Consider the following 19276-nt stretch of genomic DNA (forward strand, 5'->3'; position numbering starts at 1 on the left):
CTTAGTTTGTCCTGCCACCACTTTCACCCTGCCGGATTCCTGCTCTCCGTGATAATGGCTTTTCCATGGCCTCTGAGTGCATGGCATTCAGCTGAGAGGTTCACCTTTTCCTCTGACGTGAGATGGAGAAGATAGGATCTGCTATAATTCCTTTCAGAGTGGAATTCTGTTTGGAAGGAATACCTTGGCTTCACCCAGTTGGGGTGGAACTGTGAGATTCTCGGAGGGTGTGTGTGTTGTTCTGTGTGAGAAGGATTGCAGGTGGGTGGTAGGGAAGAATTCATTTATGGGCCATATGGAAAAGTCTGTCTGACACTCCAGGGAAAGAGAAGCGGAAAAGGAGGAGGGTAAGGGTAGAGTGAGGAAGGTGGAGAAATGACAGGCTGAACAACGTGACCCTGCCTTGCAAAATGCCTCTACATTTTTAGCATAATCTGCACATGTTCCAGGAATGGGGGTGAGAGTGGTTGCATTTGGGAAGCTGTGCAGGCACTGAGTTCTGCTTAACTGAGTTCTACAAATGGTCTGGGGTCATAGAATGGATTCAAAGAGAAAGTACAAGAGTATTAATGCAGAGGGTCTGAGAGATGGCAGGAGGGCTCTGGACCATTGCAGGCTGTGCAACTGGGGCTGGCCAAGTTCACCCAGTTCTCTGAGGGGTGAGACCCAGGGGACATCAGGGTTCCACTCTCCCACTTAAGACAGGGTGTTAATACTTGACAGGTCCTAATTCTGTGCTCCACCCCTTGAAAGGAGAATTTTAAAACTTTTCTTTTTCACTCTTCTCCTCTCCTCTCTTCTCCTCTCCTCTTCTCTCCTCTCTTCTCTCTCTCTCTCTCTCTCTCTCTCTCCCCTTCTCTCTTTCTCTCTTTCTCTCTTTCTTTCTTGCAGGATCTCACTCTGTCGCCCAGGCTGGAGTGCAGTGGCTTGATCACGGCTCACTGTAGCCTGGACCTTCCCAGGCTCTGGTGATCTTCTTACCTCAGCTTCCCCAGTAGCTGGACTACAGGTATGCACCTTCACACCCAGTTACTTTTTGTATTTTTTGTAGAGAGGGAGTTTCCCCACGTTGACCAGGCTGGTGTCGAACTCCTGGGCTCAAGCAATCTGTCCATCTTGGCCTCCCAAAATGCTGGGATTACAAGCATGAGCTACTGTGCCTGGCCCAAACCCATGTTTCTTACTGGTGGATAGGACAGTGAACCACCAATCTTCAGAATTACACAGTTGAAAATTCAGAGAGACAAACACACAAGGGAAGAAATTTTAGACCACGTTGGCTGCCAAATGCCTCATATTTTGGCCAGAGAGGAAAAAAAAATGTTTTAAAAGACCCATTGGCCACCCTGCCAACCCTTCCTCCCTGGAGGTTTGGATTCCAGATTCCGGAAGCATGTCACTGCCTATTTGTAATGCTTTGCTAAAGGATGCAAAATGGGCTCATTCGGACAGCTTCCATTTGTAAGTCTTTTTTTTTTTTTTTTTTTTTTTTTAGATGGAGTCTTGCTCTGTCACCTAGGCTGGAGTACAGTGGTGCGATCTCGGCTCACTGCAGCCTCTGCCTCCCAGGTTCAAGTGATTCTCCTGCCTCAGCCTCCCAAGCAGCTGGGATTACAGGCACGTGCCACAACACCCAGCTAATTTTTGTATTTTTAGTACAGAAGGGGTTTTGCCATGTTGGCCAGGCTGGTCTCGAACTCCTAACCTCAAGTGATTCGCCCACCTCAGCCTCCCAAAGTGCTGAGATTTCAGGCGTGAGCCACTGCACCCGGCCATCCAATTGTAAGTCTTCAACAAGAGTGACGATTGACCACAGCAAAAAAGGAGACAGATTCAAGCCATATATGAGCTCCAGAAAGAAGTGGGCTTCGAGAGTTGCTTCTGATGCTAATTTTTGGAATTAAAAAAAATCATAAACACTTGTGTATTTGGAGATGGGATTTGAAGGTATGTCTGATTTGGGCTATCCCTGATGTAAGCGCCAATGTTTCCAACCGTGAGAGTGCCTAACATTCCTTACAACTTGCATTTGATCCTCAGCAGGTGGGGTCCGCAAGACTAGGGACACACACAGCCAGCCTCTGTTGCCTCCTCAGCACACTCGGGGGGTTGTAGCAGTGCCTGGGGCTTGATCAAACAAAGAGAATCAAAGTCACGTCCCACTTCTGAGGCATCCTTAATCAGGCTGAGACACAGAACAGATGGGTAAATCTTTAGAGTTCCTCATTTGCATTTATTTGCACTTCATTGTATAACAGGTTCTTATTCCAAATTCCTCCTTTCTTTCCTTCAAATCTGTTTTGAGCATTTGCTAAGTACCAGGCACATTGCTATCTCATTGGATCCTCTCAACAGCCTGTTTTATGGATATCAGTAATAAGAACTAGTGTGCTTTGTGTGTGTGTGTGTGTGTGTGTGTGTGCATTTATACTATGCCAGGCACAGTGCTAAGTATTTTATGGACAACATTATCTCTTGTAATCACCACTATTAATTTAATGTGATCCAGTAGAGGTCCACAATCTCTTATCTGAAACCCAGGGGCCAAATGTGTTGGATTTCAGAATTTTTTGGACATGGATTATGTATCATATATAACATTCCTAGTGCAGCAGCACCACATAATAAAATACATCAGTATTTATGCAAAGAAATGTTTAAACAGTCTCACCCAGTGGGATAAAGATTATAAATGGCCTCATGTCAGTTATGGCCTTGATGCCAACTGAATTACAAAAAAGGTGTTTGGTTTTCAGAGCTTTCTGGAGTTGTGGATGAGGGCCACTGCTCAGGGTTACCCAGCTTCATTTGTCAAAGTTGAGACTCACATCCCCACATCACTCCAAAGCCTGTGGTTACTACCATCCACACTTCTCTGGAAGTGAGGACATCGGCACAGAGAGGTGGCCGCAGCCTTAGGTTTTTGCACCCCAAACCAAGATTTTTCCAGCACTCAGTGCTAGTGCTTCGGATGCAGACTCTAGTGGCTTTTTTTCAGCAGTGGGGATGAGTTTCCTGCAGCCATCTGCCTTTTCTGACTTTGCCATGGGCCCGGGGCTGTATGTGCTGGCTCACATGGTACTTAGGGGGAAGAGGCCTGAGACTGAGCTTTATCCAGCAAACTCACCATCTCCGGTCTCTGGAACCCTGCCCATCATAGTTGTATGGAAAGCTGGAAGTTGGGTTATAACATTGAATTCAGCCCGGCTTTTTTGTTTCCAAACAGAGCTCACTTTCTGAAGATCCCATTCTTTCTCTTCTTTAACTGGATTTGATAATAAAGGGTTTGTAAGATATGAGATCTGAGTCTGGAATCATCTAAGAAATCTCTTTGAAAAGAGTTGGAAAATGACCTGTGTCCAGAGGGGACAAATCTAAATATCATTCTTACTTGATTTCATTCACTCAGCAAACATTAATGGAGTGACTCATGTGCTCTATGTGAGGCACTGGGGATTCAAGGTTGAATAAAACACACCTCCTGCCCTCAGGAAGCTCACAGACTAACTGATACCAGCGGCAGAGCCACCTCCAAAAACAGCAAGTACAGTAATGTGAACAGAGACAGGGGGAGCCCAAGAAGAGAATGAGGACTCAGCCGCTGGTTGGGCAGGGGTGGGAGGTGGCTTCACGAAGCAATGACATTTGGTGTGTGGCTGGCCTCTTAGCTTCCAGAGGTCCACAGTCTTGGTTTTCTTCCTCCCTCCTGGGCTTCTCCTTCTCAATCCTACTTCAAAATGTTGACATTTTCAGGCTTCAGCCCAGGGCCAGCTTCTTTCCTTTTCCTCTCTCTACATTCTCTCACAAGGTAATCTTGTAACCGCTCCAGGGGTTCACCTTGCCCGCTGCCTAGATGGAGCTGATTTATCAAGACAAGGGAATTTCAAAAGAGAAAGAGTAATTCACACAGAGCCAGCTGTGCGGGAGCCCGAAGTTTTATTATTACTCAAATCAGTCTCCCCGAAAATCTTATGACCTCTGGAATAATAGCTGGTAATATTTAGAATTCCAGCCCCTCTCATTCTAACTTGGTGGCTGGTGGCCTTTCATTCATTTTACAAGAAGAGTTTAGCTTTTGGGAAGGGCTATTATTTAAACTATAAACTAAATTCCTTCCCAAGGCTAGTTAAGCCTACGCCCAGGAATGGATGACAGGTTAGGGGCAAGATGGAATTGGTTAGGTCTGATGTCTTTTACTGTCATAATTTATTTAGTTATAATTTTGCAAAGACAGTTATAGCCTCATTCATTTCTTTCACATTAACTACCTTCCATATGTGAACAACTCTTCCAGTTGCATGTCTAGCCCACATCTCTGTTGAACTTCAGACCCGAATGTCCATTTGCCTCTTGTCATCTCCATTTAGGAGTGTAGACACCTCAAAATTAACATGTCCAAGTGGGAACTCATTATTCTTATCCCTCAAACCGATTCCTCTTCCATCCAACCCATCTCAGAAAATGCTACAATTATCCAGCGGACTGCTGAGACAGAAACCTTGCTCCTTTCCTCTCCCTTGGTCATCTACATGACCAGCCAAATCCTACCAATTCTCTTGCTGAGGTATATTTTGAATAATCTACCACTTTCCATCTCTCCACCTCCTTTTTAACACAGGCCACTGTTCTGTATTCTTTTATGTGATGGTCAGTCCTGTGTGATCACCAGAGGAGACACAGGAAAAGCTCAGGAAAAAACAATGTTTATTATGCTCACAGGTCCTAAAGACAGGAGGCACAGCACACCACATGGGACCACATGGGAAAGACACGAGGGTGGTCAAGAGACAGAAGACAGGGAGCAAGGGGAAGACTGAGGCCAGAGCCCTTATTGGGGTTTCCATGGGAAAGACAGGGCAGGGTGAACAGTTTAGGATGGACTAGTTTGAGTAATTTCAGAGGGCTTTAAGCTCTAGGGATGGCCCCTAGTTGTCTGGTACCTGCCCCTGATGGGCTGATTAAGGCCAAGTCATATTGCCTCCTGGGGTGTGCAGGGCGGGTGAAGATCTACAGCTCAGCATTGGTTCGTTTGTATATCAAAGGCATGCTTCTAGCTGAGCCCTGGCTATCTCTAAGAACTGGCTAGTTGTAGAAGAGGACATTATCCCGCCAGCCAGAGAGGTTTTCGAAGATGTGAAAGCATCATAACATATAGCCAAGAAAAAAACATGTATGCAATACAGCCACCCCTTCGTTTTGGCCATCAGAGTAGTCTGCCACCTCACTCTCCATGCTGCTGTCAGCTCTGATCCACCCTCCACACCCCAGCACACAGGCAGGCATCTCTGCATGAAGTTAAATCTGGTTATTCTCTGGCTTCTGAGGTGCTTGTGACTCCCTTCCCTCCCTCCCATGCCTTTCATGGTGTATTTGCCCTGTCCACCATCCTGTTGCCAACTAGCACCCCTCCTTGGATCCAGTCATGCTGAGGTGCGAGTATTTTTCTTCTTTAATGCTGTCTGTTTAAATACAAGAAGTTTTTTCTCCTGTCAGCCTGTTACAGATGTTGCTTCCAAAATAGTCTCATTCCTTCTTTTGGTGCTTTTCATCCTTTTCCAACCCTCTTTATCCCTTGGGACTCAACTTAACTTTTACCTACACAGTGAACCTTCCCTGATCACCCACATTAAAGTACTTCCTGGCCTGTTATTCTTTACACAGCACTCCTGCTTTTTTAGACAATTTCACACAGTGATCAGGAAATATCTATGCACCTGCTGTGCACCAATTTTTTGCTTGCCTGTGAGTGTGATGGGGCTACACTAGGGGTAGCTGGGAAGTGAATGAGGCCTAGCTTGTAAACCCAGGGTCATTTTCCCCTCTGAGCAGGGGAATGTGTTATCAGTATATCAAGAGCATGGAGCTTGGGGTTGGGGTGGCTCCTCACAGTCACGAGATGAAAGGTGGGGTGATCAGACTTGGAAGGCAACCAGAGTCCCTGGGAACCATGTACAGCTACTTCCATTGTCTCCTACATCCATGGCAGATAGGGATACCTCCTCTCTGACCCCCAGTATGGCCTTAGCACCCTTGCCAATGTAGGCAGCTTCCTCTATTAACCAAACTGACCTGATCTGCCACTGCAGGTCTATGCAATTTAAGGTAGAACAGACTCCTCGGCTCTAGTTAGACTATCCTAAATGTATTCTTTTGGAAAGAATTAGGTGGGCGTATAAATTAGTTCAACCATTGTGGAAGACAGTGTGGCGATTCCTCAAGGATCTAGAACCAGAAATACCAGTTAACTCAGCAATCCTATTACTGGGTATATACCCAAAGGATTATAAATCATTCTACTATAAAGATACATGCACATGTATGTTTATTACAGTACTATTCACAATAGCAAAGACTTGGAACCAAACCACATGCCCATCAATGATAGACTGGATAAAGAAAATGTGGCATATATACGCCATAGAATACTATGCAGCCATAAAAAAGGATGAGTTCATGTCCTTTTGCTGGGATGAACGATGGATGAAGCTGGAAACCATCATTCTCAGCAAACTAACACAGGAACAGAACACCAAGTACCACATGTTCTCACTCATAAGTGGGAGTTGAACAATGAGAACACATAGACACAGGGAGGGGAACATCACACACTGGGGCCTGTCAGGGGGTGGGGGGCTAAGGGAGGGATAGCATTAGGAGAAACACCTAATGTAGATGATGGGGTTGATGGGTGCAGCAAACCACCATGGCACATGCATACCCATGTAACAAACCTGCACATTCTGCACATGTATCCCAGAACTTAAAGTATAATAATAATTTAAAAAAAGAATTAGGTAAAAGCATTTTTTAAAAACCACATCTCACTCTGAAGTTCATTGATTTAATCTGTTCTCTTTTTTTCTCCCTCTTCTTTTTTCCTAGGAGAAAATAATGAATGTCAAAGGAAAAGTAATTCTGTCAATGCTGGTTGTCTCAACTGTGATCATTGTGTTTTGGGAATATATCAATAGGTAATTATGAAACATGATGAAGTGATGTGGATGAAAACACTGCTTTCATTCTATCCTACTATTATCATCCAAGTCGCCAGGTAGAATTGAAATTCGGATTAACTAAAACCATAAATAAGGGATTCCACCCTTCCTGAATCCCTAAGCCCTGGACTGTCTTTAAAATCATTAGCTCTCCCAAGGGACTTCTGGCTAACTACTTATCTTCCTTCCTGCCTTGTTCCTAATATCATAATTTTTGTAATAGTAGGCTAGATCCAGAGAAAGAGATCAAATTAAGCCCAATGTAATTTTAAATAACTCGTATAATCAAATATGGAAATCACCTTAAGAAATTTCAGACCGGAATTCCTTGAGAAATCCACCCTGAATTTTGAAATCCTAAAATATTTGCAGAGTTTAAAGGGGCAATTTAAGTTGTTGACTTTTGCTGCAAAATACGTGCTGAGTTGCTGGTGATTCGTTTGTGCCTGGCTAAAATCTCTGAGTGTGTGTGCCTGTGTGTGTGTGTGTTTAACTTTGAAAATCAAAAGGAATTAAGCATTTCTAAGTTTTCAAATTCGTCTTTGGATTCACCCCAAATATATGAGCTGCCTCTGTGCCTTCTGAAACTACAATGCCTTGGAGATTCCAGCTGGAGAGGCTTCTGACAGACGTCTTCATAAGCAGCCACAGAAATGCCTGACGCCTTTGACTCAAAAGACTGGAAAAGCTCAGCCTTAAGGTTCAAAAAGTCTACTGTACAATTGAGTTGTACAGAGCTATTTTGGTACCATGAATATTTTCATAGCAGAGTGTTTCAGTGGCCCCTAAGTTCAAGATGGTAGCCTGGATTAACATTTGAATATCTCTTTTGATTCTTTTCTTTTTTTTTTTTTTTTAGACAGAGTCTCTCTCTGTCTCCTAGGCTGGAATACAGTGGCGCGATCTCGGCTCACTGCAACCTCTGCCTTCCGCCTCCCAAGTAGCTGTGATTACAGGCGTGTACCACCACACCCAGCTAATTTTTGTATTTTTAGTGGAGACAGGGTTTCACCATGTTGGCCAGGCTGGTCTTGAACTCCTGACCTCAAATGATCCACCCCCCTCAGCCTCCCAAAGTGCTGAGATTACAGGTGTGAGCCACCATGCCCAGCCTCTTTTGATTCTTAAATTCTAAGATTTGATGAGCTAGGAGGACTGTCTTGGTTACTAAAAATGGAACTGTGCCTTTAGGTGCATGAGTAGCAGAAGAAATCTCCTAATGCTGGAGCCATTAGTCCCTGTGGTGCCGCACGGATGTAACCACTTCTGGAATGTTGCTTTGTTTCGTTCTGCACAACTCATTTTAAGAAAAACATGACAAACTAGCATATGACCAAAGTTAAAAGGGTCTGGAAACTAGGTCTTTTGAATTGAAAAAACTGAGGGGATTTAGTTCAAAAGAGAGATGACTCAGAGTTTGGTGTGGGGACCCTGGAACTCTCTTAGGCAACTGAGGGCTGAGGACATTTCCCACTCAGACTCTAGAACTAGAATGCCCCTTGGGCAAGTTACTCAGCCACTCTGTTCTTGTTTAGTTTCCCTATCTTTAAAAATTGGAGATAACAGGCTGGGCATGGTGGCTCACACCTGTAATCCCCAACACTTTGGGAGGCCAAGGAGGACAGATTGCTTGAAGCCAGGAGTTCAAGACCAGCCCTGGCAAAATAGGAAGACCCTGTCTCTACAAAAATAAAATTAAAAAATTAGCCAGGCATGGTGGTGCGCACCTGTAGTCTCAGCTACTCAAGAGGCTGAGGTGGGAGGATCACTTGAACCTGGGAGGTTGAGGCTGCAGTGAGCTGTGGTCCTGCCACTACACTCCAGCCTGGGTGACAGAGTGAGGCGCTGTCTCAAAAAAAAAAGTTGGGGAAGGGATTATAATAGTCCCGGCCTCATAGCGTTGTTGGCAGAATTAAATAAGTTGTTGTGTGTAAAGCACTGGGAAGCAACGCCTAGGGCTTAATAAACACTCAGTAAATGCTAGCTGTCATCCTCCTCCTCCTCTTCCTCATCATCATTTCATTCAGGCCACTATAACAAAGTACCACAAAGTGGTTTAAGCAACAGGAATTTAATTCTCTCAGTTCTAGAGGCTGGGGAGTCCAAGATCCCCAGTGAGGGCTCTTCCTGGCTAGCAGATGGTCACCTCCTCCCTGTATCCACACATGATGGAGAGCAAGTAAGCTACTGCCTCCTCCTCTTCTCGTAAGGACACTAATTCCTTCATTGGAGTCCTACTCTCATAACCTCATCTAATTACATCCCAGAAGCCCCACCTCCAAATATCATCACACTAAGGGCAGGGCCTCCACATATGAATTTTGAAGAGATACAACATTCACTTCATGACAGTCATCATCATCATGATCTGTTCCAGAGGACAGAACAAAAAAGGGGATTTTGGTAAACAGAAGAGCTCTAGCAGCTGGGAGAGTCCAACAGAAGAACAAGTGCCCTTTGGGGTTCCTGGCTGGAGTCAGAATGTCTGCTTGGATAACCTTCAAGCTCTGAGTTTGAACACTTGATTAGATAACTTTGGTGTTTGGAATTGTAACCAGAGTTGTACGTGCATTACTGAGCCAAAGGCTCAAACGTGCGTGTATACACCGGCCTCTGAGAAAGAGGGTTACTTTCAGTTCTGGGCACACTTTCTCTGCACGGTGGCCACAGCAGGTTCTGGCTGCTCTTCAGGCCAATCGTCTGGCACCTGGACTCTGGCCACAACATCCTCTGATGTGCAGAATCCACTTGAACATCTGCAAGAAACTTCAAGGGGAGGAGTTTTTTGTTGTTGTTGTTTTGTTTTGTTTTTTGCCACTTTACGAATTGGCCACACAATAGCTTGAGGTGAGCTGAGGGCACTAACCTTACACAGGTAGGCAGCACTAAACTAAAATGGATTGAAAATAACTAACTGAAACATGTCAACCAATTAGTAAATAGAAGAATTGTCAGTAAAGCATATTGAAAGAATATCATCTAGGATAGCATTTGATTTCAGGCTGGAGGATAATCTTCGAATTTTAGAGAATTAGAGGAAGCCTTCAAAATTATGATGAAATATCATGATGGTGGTGATCATGATAGGAGCTCCTAGTTATTGAGTGCTTGCATGTGCCAGGACCCTTGCTATGCATTACTGCCGATTCTTTTTTTTCTTTTTTTGAGATGGAGTCTCGGTACTTTGGAAGGCCAAGGCAGGCGCATCACTTGAGGTCAGGAGTTCGAGACCAGCCTGACCAACATTTAGAAACCCCGTCTCTACTAAAAATACAAAAATTAGCCAGGCATGGTGGTGTATGCCTGTAGCCCCAGCTACTCAGGAGGCTGAGGCAGGAAAATCCCTTGAACCCGGGAGGCAGAGGTTGCAGTGAGCTGAGATCGTGCCACTGCACTCCAGCCTGGGCAACAGAACGAGACTCCATCTAAAAATAAATAAATAAATAAATAAAAAAGCTTAAGGAGGCAAAAATTTTGTTGGAGAAGGATCCGTTGTTTTGCATCCATTCACAGATAATAATTTATTGAGTACCCACTATGTACCTGGCACTGTGCTAGGATCATATCAAGCAAGGCATTGAAAAGGTGGCATTTGAGTGGAGGCTTAAAGCATGAATACGTGTTTAAAAGCCACTGCAATGTGGATATTGCTGTGACCATTGTGCTGTTGAAGGATTCTGGAGAGGAGGGTGAGGAGAAGGGCTGTTGAAGAGATATGAAAAGTTGGTGAGCCTGAATCTATAAATCCACGGCCTGAGTGCCAGGTAGGGTTCTGAGTGCTAGGATGCAGCACTTGTAGGGGCTTTAAGAGTCTCACTGCCTTCACTAGTTAAAGAAATGCTTTTTGGGGCTGTTCTATTGAAGGCTCTGAGTTGGCCATGGCATTAGGCTCTGTAGTTGATGCTTTGTTTTCTGGAGGAAGATAAATCCTGGGGGAAGGATGTCTGGGCCACGGCATTTCCATCCTTTTAGGGCCTTCGTCATCACCAGATACCTGAGTAGGTGGCAGGAGAGGACCCATCTCTGCAATGGAGAGCTGTCTTCTTAAAAAACAAACAGACAGACAAAAACAAAACAGAATTTGAGGCCAGGCGTGGTGACTCACACCTGTAATCTCAGCACTTTGGGAGACCAATGGGGGTGGATCTCTTGAGCTCAGGAGTTTGAGACCAGCCTGGGCAACATGACAAAACCCCGTCTCTACAATACACACATACAAACGCACAATTTGAGATTTTGCAGAAAACTGTTTCCCCTTGAGATCCTGAAGTGAAAATTTCCAGCCTCCTGATGTCATTGGTTATGTCTCAAAGGAAGGTAGAAACTGGGAAGCAGCTAAAACTCAGGCTCTCAGCTCAGCCCCGGGCTCAGTGATAATGGTTACAAACTCGCCTTTCTCAGAATTAAAAGTAACATGATATGTTTTTGTTTCTCTTTCACTTTTAGCCCAGAAGGTTCTTTCTTGGGGATATATCGCTCAAAGTAAGTGCTTTGAATTCTAGATTTCTAGCGGATGTTTTCCCCAGTCACTCTGGCACCCCCTACAGTCCATTCTTCACATGGCAGCCAGCCATGGTGCTCGGCCAAAGTGGGAGGAGTGGGTGGATTCCTGGGGTCTCGAACGTTATTTCTGCAGTCTCCCTAAACTTATCTGTATAGAACCATGGCTTGTATCTTGCCCTCAGTTCTCCTCAAAGTTCTCTTAAGTGGCATCATTTGGGGAACATTCCTGTCTTGCTGATAAAAAGCATCTGGGGAGATATTGTCTATTATTCTGCTCTTTAAACGTTATATAAAGACCCATGCAAGAAATTGCTCTAAGAATAAGAATCAGGAAAAAAAATTTTGAGCCTCTTGAGAAACTAGTGTGTATCACTAAAATTTTCTTATTTTTTGAAAAGAAAATGAGAGCCATGTAAACCTTTATATTTCCCATGGTTGGGCTGGTTGTCAGAAAGCTCAAAGCAAAGTATTGCACTTAACTGCTTGCACTTGCCCCAGCCTTCATTTCTGATATAGTTTATCCCCTGGTGTGAAATCCTGGCTTTTATGCCCACATGCACGTGACCTTGGAAATTCGCTGAAATCCACCCAGCCAGTATCTCAGCTCTGAAATGAAGGTAAAGGTGAAACTTTTCTTTGGAATGACTAAGGTCACGTGAAAATACATACCTGGGTGACTAAATCAATGTATCTCTTTCTGTTCTCTCTTGTGTTTTTTTATTCTCCTGTTGTTTCTCTGTTTCTTGTACCTACGTATTGGAAGTCATCTCAAACACTTCCAAGAGTTAATGGGCTTTAAAACAGGTTTCATAATATTATGCCTGGCCGGGTGCTGTGGCTCAAGCCTGTAATCCCAGCACTTTGGGAGGCCGAGACGGGCGGATCACGAGGTCAGGAGATCGAGACCATCCTGGCTAACACGGTGAAACCCCGTCTCTACTAAAAATACGAAAAAAAAAACTAGCCGGGCTCGGTGGTGGGCGCCTGTAGTTCCAGCTACTCGGGAGGCTGAGGCAGGAGAATGGCGTAAACCCGGGAGGCGGAGCTTGCAGTGAGCTGAGATCCGGCCACTGCACTCCAGCCTGGGCGGCAGAACGAGACTCCGTCTCAAAAACAAAAACAAAAACATAATATTATGCCTGTTCATGAGTTACCTCACCACTGTATTTGTCCATCGGAAGGGCATTGTATCCACTGGCTTTCCTCTTTCCCCATCCTCCAGGAGGCCCCCACCTTTTCTTTCCTTTCTTTTATTTTTATTTTTTTTTAATTTTCTGAGACGGAGTCTTGCTCTGTCACCCAGGCTGGAGTGCAGTGGTGCCATCTTGGCTCACAGCAACCTCCTTCTCCTGGGTTCAAGCAATCCTCCCGCCTCAGCCTCCCAAGTAGCTGAGATTACAGGCGCCTGCCGCCACGCCAGGCTAATTTTTTGTATTTTTATTAGAGATGGGGTTTCACTGTGTTGGCCAGGCTGGTCTTGAATGCCTGACCCCGGGTGATCTGCTGGCCTTAGCCTCCCAAAGTGCTGGGATTACAGACGTGAGCCACCGTGCCTACCCCCGACCTTGAAGAGACCTTCACAACGAATGAGGGTGTGGAAACTTTCTCAAATGGGTGGCTACAGTGGCTTCTAAGTCGTTTCCTGAACTTCTTGTTCAGCGACCCTCAGATTTCCTGAGGCTGTTACTGCTAACCTTTGGGCAACCTGAATTTTTCTCTAGACTTTTACAGCAAGCTGAATTCTGCTGGTTTCCGCTAAAGAAACATGGAAACATGCATTGGTTTTTCATGAAGCCTGTAACTTGTTACAGTCATTTTCAACTCATAAAGCTCTCTTATGTATGCTATTTCATTCAGTCTTCAAAATTACCTTTATGGTAGGTCTATTATTAGTATTATTAACTATACTTTTTGGAGGAGAAAGTCAAAATTCAGAGAGGGAAAATGTCCTATCACAGTGACACAGCTAGTAAGTGGCAGATCTAGAACCCAGGTTAATGCATTAATACCACGGCCACTCCAGCCCCCTTTTCCCTCCTCTTCCTCTAGGGCCCCCAGGATGAGCTGAGAACTGGGGGCTGCCCAGGGGAGAAGAGACTGAGGGAGCTTCAGGTCTATTCTCTCTCATTTAGCTAGAGCGTCTCATTTCTGTCTGTTTTATAAATTGGCGTTGTAAGTTTTTTTGTTTTTTTAGAGTAATCTTGGCTATGAAAAGAATTTGGAAACCCTAAGTTTGAGGACACCACATTTTCTAAAAACATTTGTAATGTTTTTCATTTCTTAGAAACCCAGAGGTTGATGACAGCAGTGCTCAGAAGAGCTGGTGGTTTCCGAGCTGGTTTAACAATGGGTAAGGTGATCAGACAGCAGTCGGTGTTTGCCCACCCACCTGGTGCTTGCAGAGGGTCCACACACAATGGTTTCATGTTCATGACCTTCTCAGTCACTCATCTTTCTTGCTTATTGAAATTATATGAAGAATATTTTGTGAGTGGGACTAGGACATTTAAGGGTTGGTTTTGTTTTTGAGACAGGGTCTCGCTGTCACTCAGGCTGGAGTGCAGTGGTGCAAACATAGCTCACTGCAGCTTCAAACTCCTGGGCTCAAGTGATTCTCCTGCCTCAGCCTCCAGAGTAGCCAGACTATAGGCATGCAGTACCACACCCAGATAAATACGTTTTTTGTTTTGTTTTGTTTTGTTTCAGTTAACTTGGGGGCTGAGGCTTGGGCTGAAGTTTATTTTTTTATTTATTTTTTTGAGATGGAGTTTCTCTCTTGTTGCCCAGGCTGGAGTGCAATGGCGTGGTCTCGGCTCCCTGCAACCTCCACCTCCTGGCTTCAAGTGATCCTCCTGCCTCAGCCTCCCAAGTAGCTGGGATTACAGGTGCCCACCACCACATCTGGCTAACTTTTGTATTTTTAGTAGAGACGGGGTTTCACCATGTTGGCCATGCTGGTCTCGATCTCCTGACAGGTGCTCCGTCCACCTTGGCCTCCCAAATTGCTGAGATTATAAGCGTGAGCCACCATGCCTGGCCTGGGCTGAAGTTTAGATTGCAGAAAAGACAATCATAAACTAAAATGTTCTTAGAGGAATTGTCTTATCAAGTTTCCCTCACCCCACTGAAATAACCTGATGGTTGCTGGGTCATTACGTTGCTAATTGCACTGACTTGGAAGGGTAATGAGGTGAGTACTACATCTTTTCATCAAAAATATGTCTTTGTGAATAAACGCTTAGTGCCTAGAGCCTTCTTCTGGTCCCTTCACTTAATGCATGCATAATCTGCCTTGGACCATATTTCCACAAGATATTCACCAGTTCTCTGACCACCGCAGTCACCTTCCCTGCCTTACCTGGTTTACTTTCCCTTTGTACTTAGGATCCACAATCATCAACAAGAGGAAGAAGACATAGACAAAAAAGAGGAAGAGTGGAGACCAAAGAAAGGAAGATGACACAACAGAGCTTCGGCTATGGGACTGATTTAATCCAAAGTAAGAAAAGCGGCGTCACTCCCTGTGCAGCAAATTCATGGCCCTGCAGGAGGTGGTGTGGCAGTGGAGGCAACAGTGCCGTTGAGAACATTCCTGATTTGGGAGAAAGACCCTTAGCACATTAGACCTTTAACAGTAGACATAGGTGTATGTGCATCTCTTTGATTGTGATGTAAAGTATATTTCTCACTGTGAGTTATGGTCAAAAACACTGTGCTAGGCATTGTGTTAGGGAAAGGAGACAGGAGAAATCAATCAACATGGTTATATTTGAGAAGTTCATGGTTTTAGAGGGGATGTTACTGTAAAACTAGTATTTGCCTAGATTGGTAGGAGGCAGGATCAACTGGAAGGATGTGGTCCTGGGAGTGAGGAGATGGGAGCTGTCCAGGGTGACTTTGAGACCTGAGAGACTGGTGGGTGGTGGTACCATTGGCCAGAAAGGGGACTGGAGGAGGAGACACAGGCCTCAGAGCTGGGGGATGTGGGGACCTCTATTAGGAACACATGTGGATGCAGGTGCTTATGGGACATCTGGACAGAGTCACAGGGTGCTCCTGAGCTTGGCAGATGGTATGTGCTGGAGATGTGCAGTGAGGTATCATCAGAGTAATCAGGAGAGAATGGCATCATTTTTTAAAAAAATTTAAATTTTTAATTTTTATTCATTTTGAGACAGGGTCTTGCTCTGTTACCCAGGCTGTAGCCCAGTGGTGCAATCGTGGCTCACTGCAGCCTTGACCTTCCAGGCTTAGCCTCCTGAGTAAGGAGGCTTGGTGTGTGCCACCACGGCTAGCTCATTTTTAATTCTTTTGTAGAGACAGGGTCTTACTATGTTGTCCAGGCTGCTCTTGAACTCCTGGGCTTAAGTGATCCTCCCGCCTTGGCCTTCTAAAGTGCTGGGATTACAGGTGTGAGCCACCAGGCCCAGCCTGAAAATAGCACCTATCCCATTGTGAAGGATCTTGGGCTCTGGAAAGACTGAATGTGTTCTGGCAAATTCTCTCATTGTTTGGGGATACAGGATCCATGCCAGTGGGGAGGGATGGGACTTTTAGCTTCCCATATGTCATTTGATGATCTGCACAACAGGGTAGGCATCTCTGAAATGCTAAACCACTCATAGAAACGTGAGAAGATGGAAACATTGTTGCTTTGATAAAGCCCCTTAGATGGGGGATTGAGACTCTCCCAGGGGCAGGCTAGATGGGCCAGAGATGGTCCCTAAAGGCCCTTCTAAGGAGAATAGGGCAATTTTACTGTGGCACTTGTGCTTTGCTGAGCAGAACTTGGGAGGTGGGGCTGGGGCTGAATGACTGGGGGCAGAGAGGAGGGACAGACCACAGTCACCAGCTTTCACCCTCTCCACTCTTCCCCTTGCATGGCTTTGTCTCCAAATGAGTAGGGAGCAGATATTTGTTTTTAATTTGTCATTTATTTATTTATTTATTTATTTATTTATTTATTTGAGACAGGGTCTCACTCTGCCACCAGGCTGGAGTGCAGTGGCACAATCATGGTTCACTGTAGCCTCCACCTACTAGGCTCAAGCAATCCTCCCGCCTCAGCCTTCCAAGCCACTGGGACCACAGGCATGCACCACCATGCCTGGCTAATTTTTGTATTTTTTGTAGAGACGGGGTCTTGCCATGTTGCCCAGGCTGGTCTTGAACTCCTGGTCTCAAGCGATCCCCTGCCTCAGCCTCCCAAAGTGCTAGGATTACAGGCATGAGCCTCCGCTCCTGGACACAAGCAGATTATTGAAAGAATGTTGGTTTGAAGTGGCACCAAATGTAAGTCTTCTCAGGGCACCTGAGTCTATTTCTTGTGTAAATGAATGATTGGATGAAGGAATGCATGAACAAATAAATATACTTTGTATAAATGTATCCTTTTCGGCTCACGCCTGTAATCCTAGCACTTGAGAGGCCGAGACAGGTGGATTGCCTGAGCTCAGGAGTTCAAGACCAGCCTGCACAACATGGTGAAAGTCTCTACTGCAAAACAAAAAATCAGCCGGGAGTGGTTGCGGGCGTCTGTAATCTCAGCTACTCTGGAGGCTGAGGCACAAGAATTGCTTGAACCCAGGAGGCAGAGGTTGCAGTGAGTCAAGATCATGCCACTGTACTCCAACCTGGGCAACAAAGCAAAACTCTGTCTCAAAAAAAAAAAAAAAGAAGAAGTATCCTTTTCTGTAAACTACCTAAAACCACAGTATATCGTGCATATTTCCATATAAAGGTCACTTTGCTTCAATGACACCACATCCTCATTTGTAACTGTCTCCCAAGAGGGGCAGCTCCCTCTTCCCAACTGTCAGAGATTAGAGTTTATGGGAGCTAAGTCCAGCATCCTCTTCTCTGTTCTTTAGACACCATTTTCCAATGTGCTCTCATAATTTTCATGGCATTAGGTGCCACTAGTGAGATTAGATACCATCCCATATTTAAATGTTTAGCCCAGATGTTGCCTTCGAGCTGTGACTTGTGTCTACCTGCTTGCCTGACATCTCTGCATGTCTCACATGGCCAGAACGGATTTCTCAATTCCACCACACCCTTGCTCTCCTCACTTCCCGTCCCAGCAAATGGCTCAAGACACATAGTCTGGGAGACCTTTTCCTCTGTCTACCTCACGGTCTAATTCATTAGCATGTTCTGTCAATTCCTTCTCCAAAATCCTTTCCACTTCATTCCCTTCTCTCCACTCCACAGCTGCCATGCCCTCCCTGTTCATGTTGCCATCAGCTTTTCTCTGCATCCTTGTCTAGCCAGCCTGCTGTTGCTTAGAGGGAATTCAGTCAATAATGAGTTGTGTTGGACACAGTGGCTTGTGCCTGTAATTCCAGCACTTTGGGAGGCTGAGGCGGGAGGATCGCTTGTGTCCAGAAGTTCAAGACTAGCCTGGGCAACTTAGTGAAACCCTGTCTCTACAACAAAATAAAAAATTAGCTAGATGCAGTGGCGCATGCCTCTAGTCCCAGCCACTCAGGAGGCTAAGGTGGGAGGATCACTTGTATTCCACATCTTTTTTTAACCTACTCCATGATTCATAGATTTTTAACACTTCCAGCTGGGCATGGTGGCTCATGCCTATAATCCCAGCACTTTGGGAGGCCGAGGTGGGTGGATCACCTGAGGTCGGGAGTTCGAGACCAGCCTGACCAACATGCAAAACCCAGTCTCTACTAAAAATACAAAATTAGCCAGGTGTGGTGACCCATACCTGTGATCCCAGCTACTCAGGAGGCTGAGGCAGGAGAATCACTTGAACCCGTGAGGCAGAGGTTGCAGTGAGCTGAGATCACGCTATTGCATTCCAGCCTGGGCAACAAGAGTGAAACTCCATCTGAAAAAAAAAATAGAATTTTAACTCTTCCTCTACCCACTCCTTGGGTACCAAAATGTACCATAAATAAATACATAAAATTTAAAAGCTGCCAATAACCTAGGGAGGTGCGTGCTTTGGTTAGGGGGCCCTTTTATTTTGGGGGAAGCTTTTGTGGAACTCCACACACTGGCATCACACCGTTGCATGCCCTATGTGGAAGGAAAGCATCCGAGCAGTTCTTTCCTGGCACTTTTTTCTCTCTTTTTAGTGCCTCATCTTTGTGATCTTGGACTTCTCTGACAGTTGACATTGTCAAAGACTAGCTTTTCACATGTGTGAGCTGCCCTCCATCACTTCTTTTTTGGGGGGTTTTGTGGATTTTGATGACTAAGACTCCTTGATGCAGCGGTTCATCCAGAAAGCTGATCTTGATCTCATTCTCCCTCCTTCCCCTTCTCCCCAGCTGCCTGCATTTTCAGGCTGCTGTGTGGCTTTGTAGTCAGGGTCACTGACTTGCTGGAATTGTCAGTGGAATCAAATAATTAACAGCTGGGAAATAGAATATTTTAATTTTTAATGTTGCTACTTTTTCTTCCTGCTTGAAGGAATCCAAGTAACTAAACTGGACTCTGGTTTTCTGACTCAGTCCTTCTAGAAGACCTGGACTGAGTGATCATGTAGTTGAGGTGTGTGTAGCAGGCGGACCACCTGCTGGGACTGCGAGATTCTCAAGGGGAAGGACTGGGTCTCATTTATCCCATCTCAGTGCTTAGCAGGATGACCTGGTATAGAGCAGGGAACTGGGAAATGTGGATCGAGGGATCAGGCACCCCAGTTGGGTCCTTTATGTAAATTAAATGGCAAAAGGCTCCATTCCCTTCTCCTTCTTTCCTACCCTCCACTTTATCTGCAAAATGGGAATGATGAGAACACTCACTTCGCAGAGTGG

General features: G+C 45.3%; 1 pseudogene across 1 annotated transcript in view; it reads left to right on the forward strand.

The window, feature by feature from the left end:
- The window catches only part of GGTA1 (glycoprotein alpha-galactosyltransferase 1 (inactive)), a 61495-nt pseudogene that overhangs the window by 31162 nt on the left and 11057 nt on the right, over positions 1-19276 (forward strand). Inside the window, exons 3-6 of the transcript NR_132148.2 lie at positions 6883-6971; positions 11442-11477; positions 13783-13848; positions 14883-14997. The product of NR_132148.2 is annotated as a glycoprotein alpha-galactosyltransferase 1 (inactive) (transcript). The remainder of the gene's footprint in view (positions 1-6882; positions 6972-11441; positions 11478-13782; positions 13849-14882; positions 14998-19276) is intronic.

The sequence above is a fragment of the Macaca fascicularis genome, chromosome 15 (genome assembly GCF_037993035.2).
Source record: "Macaca fascicularis isolate 582-1 chromosome 15, T2T-MFA8v1.1".
Taxonomy (NCBI): domain Eukaryota; kingdom Metazoa; phylum Chordata; class Mammalia; order Primates; family Cercopithecidae; genus Macaca; species Macaca fascicularis.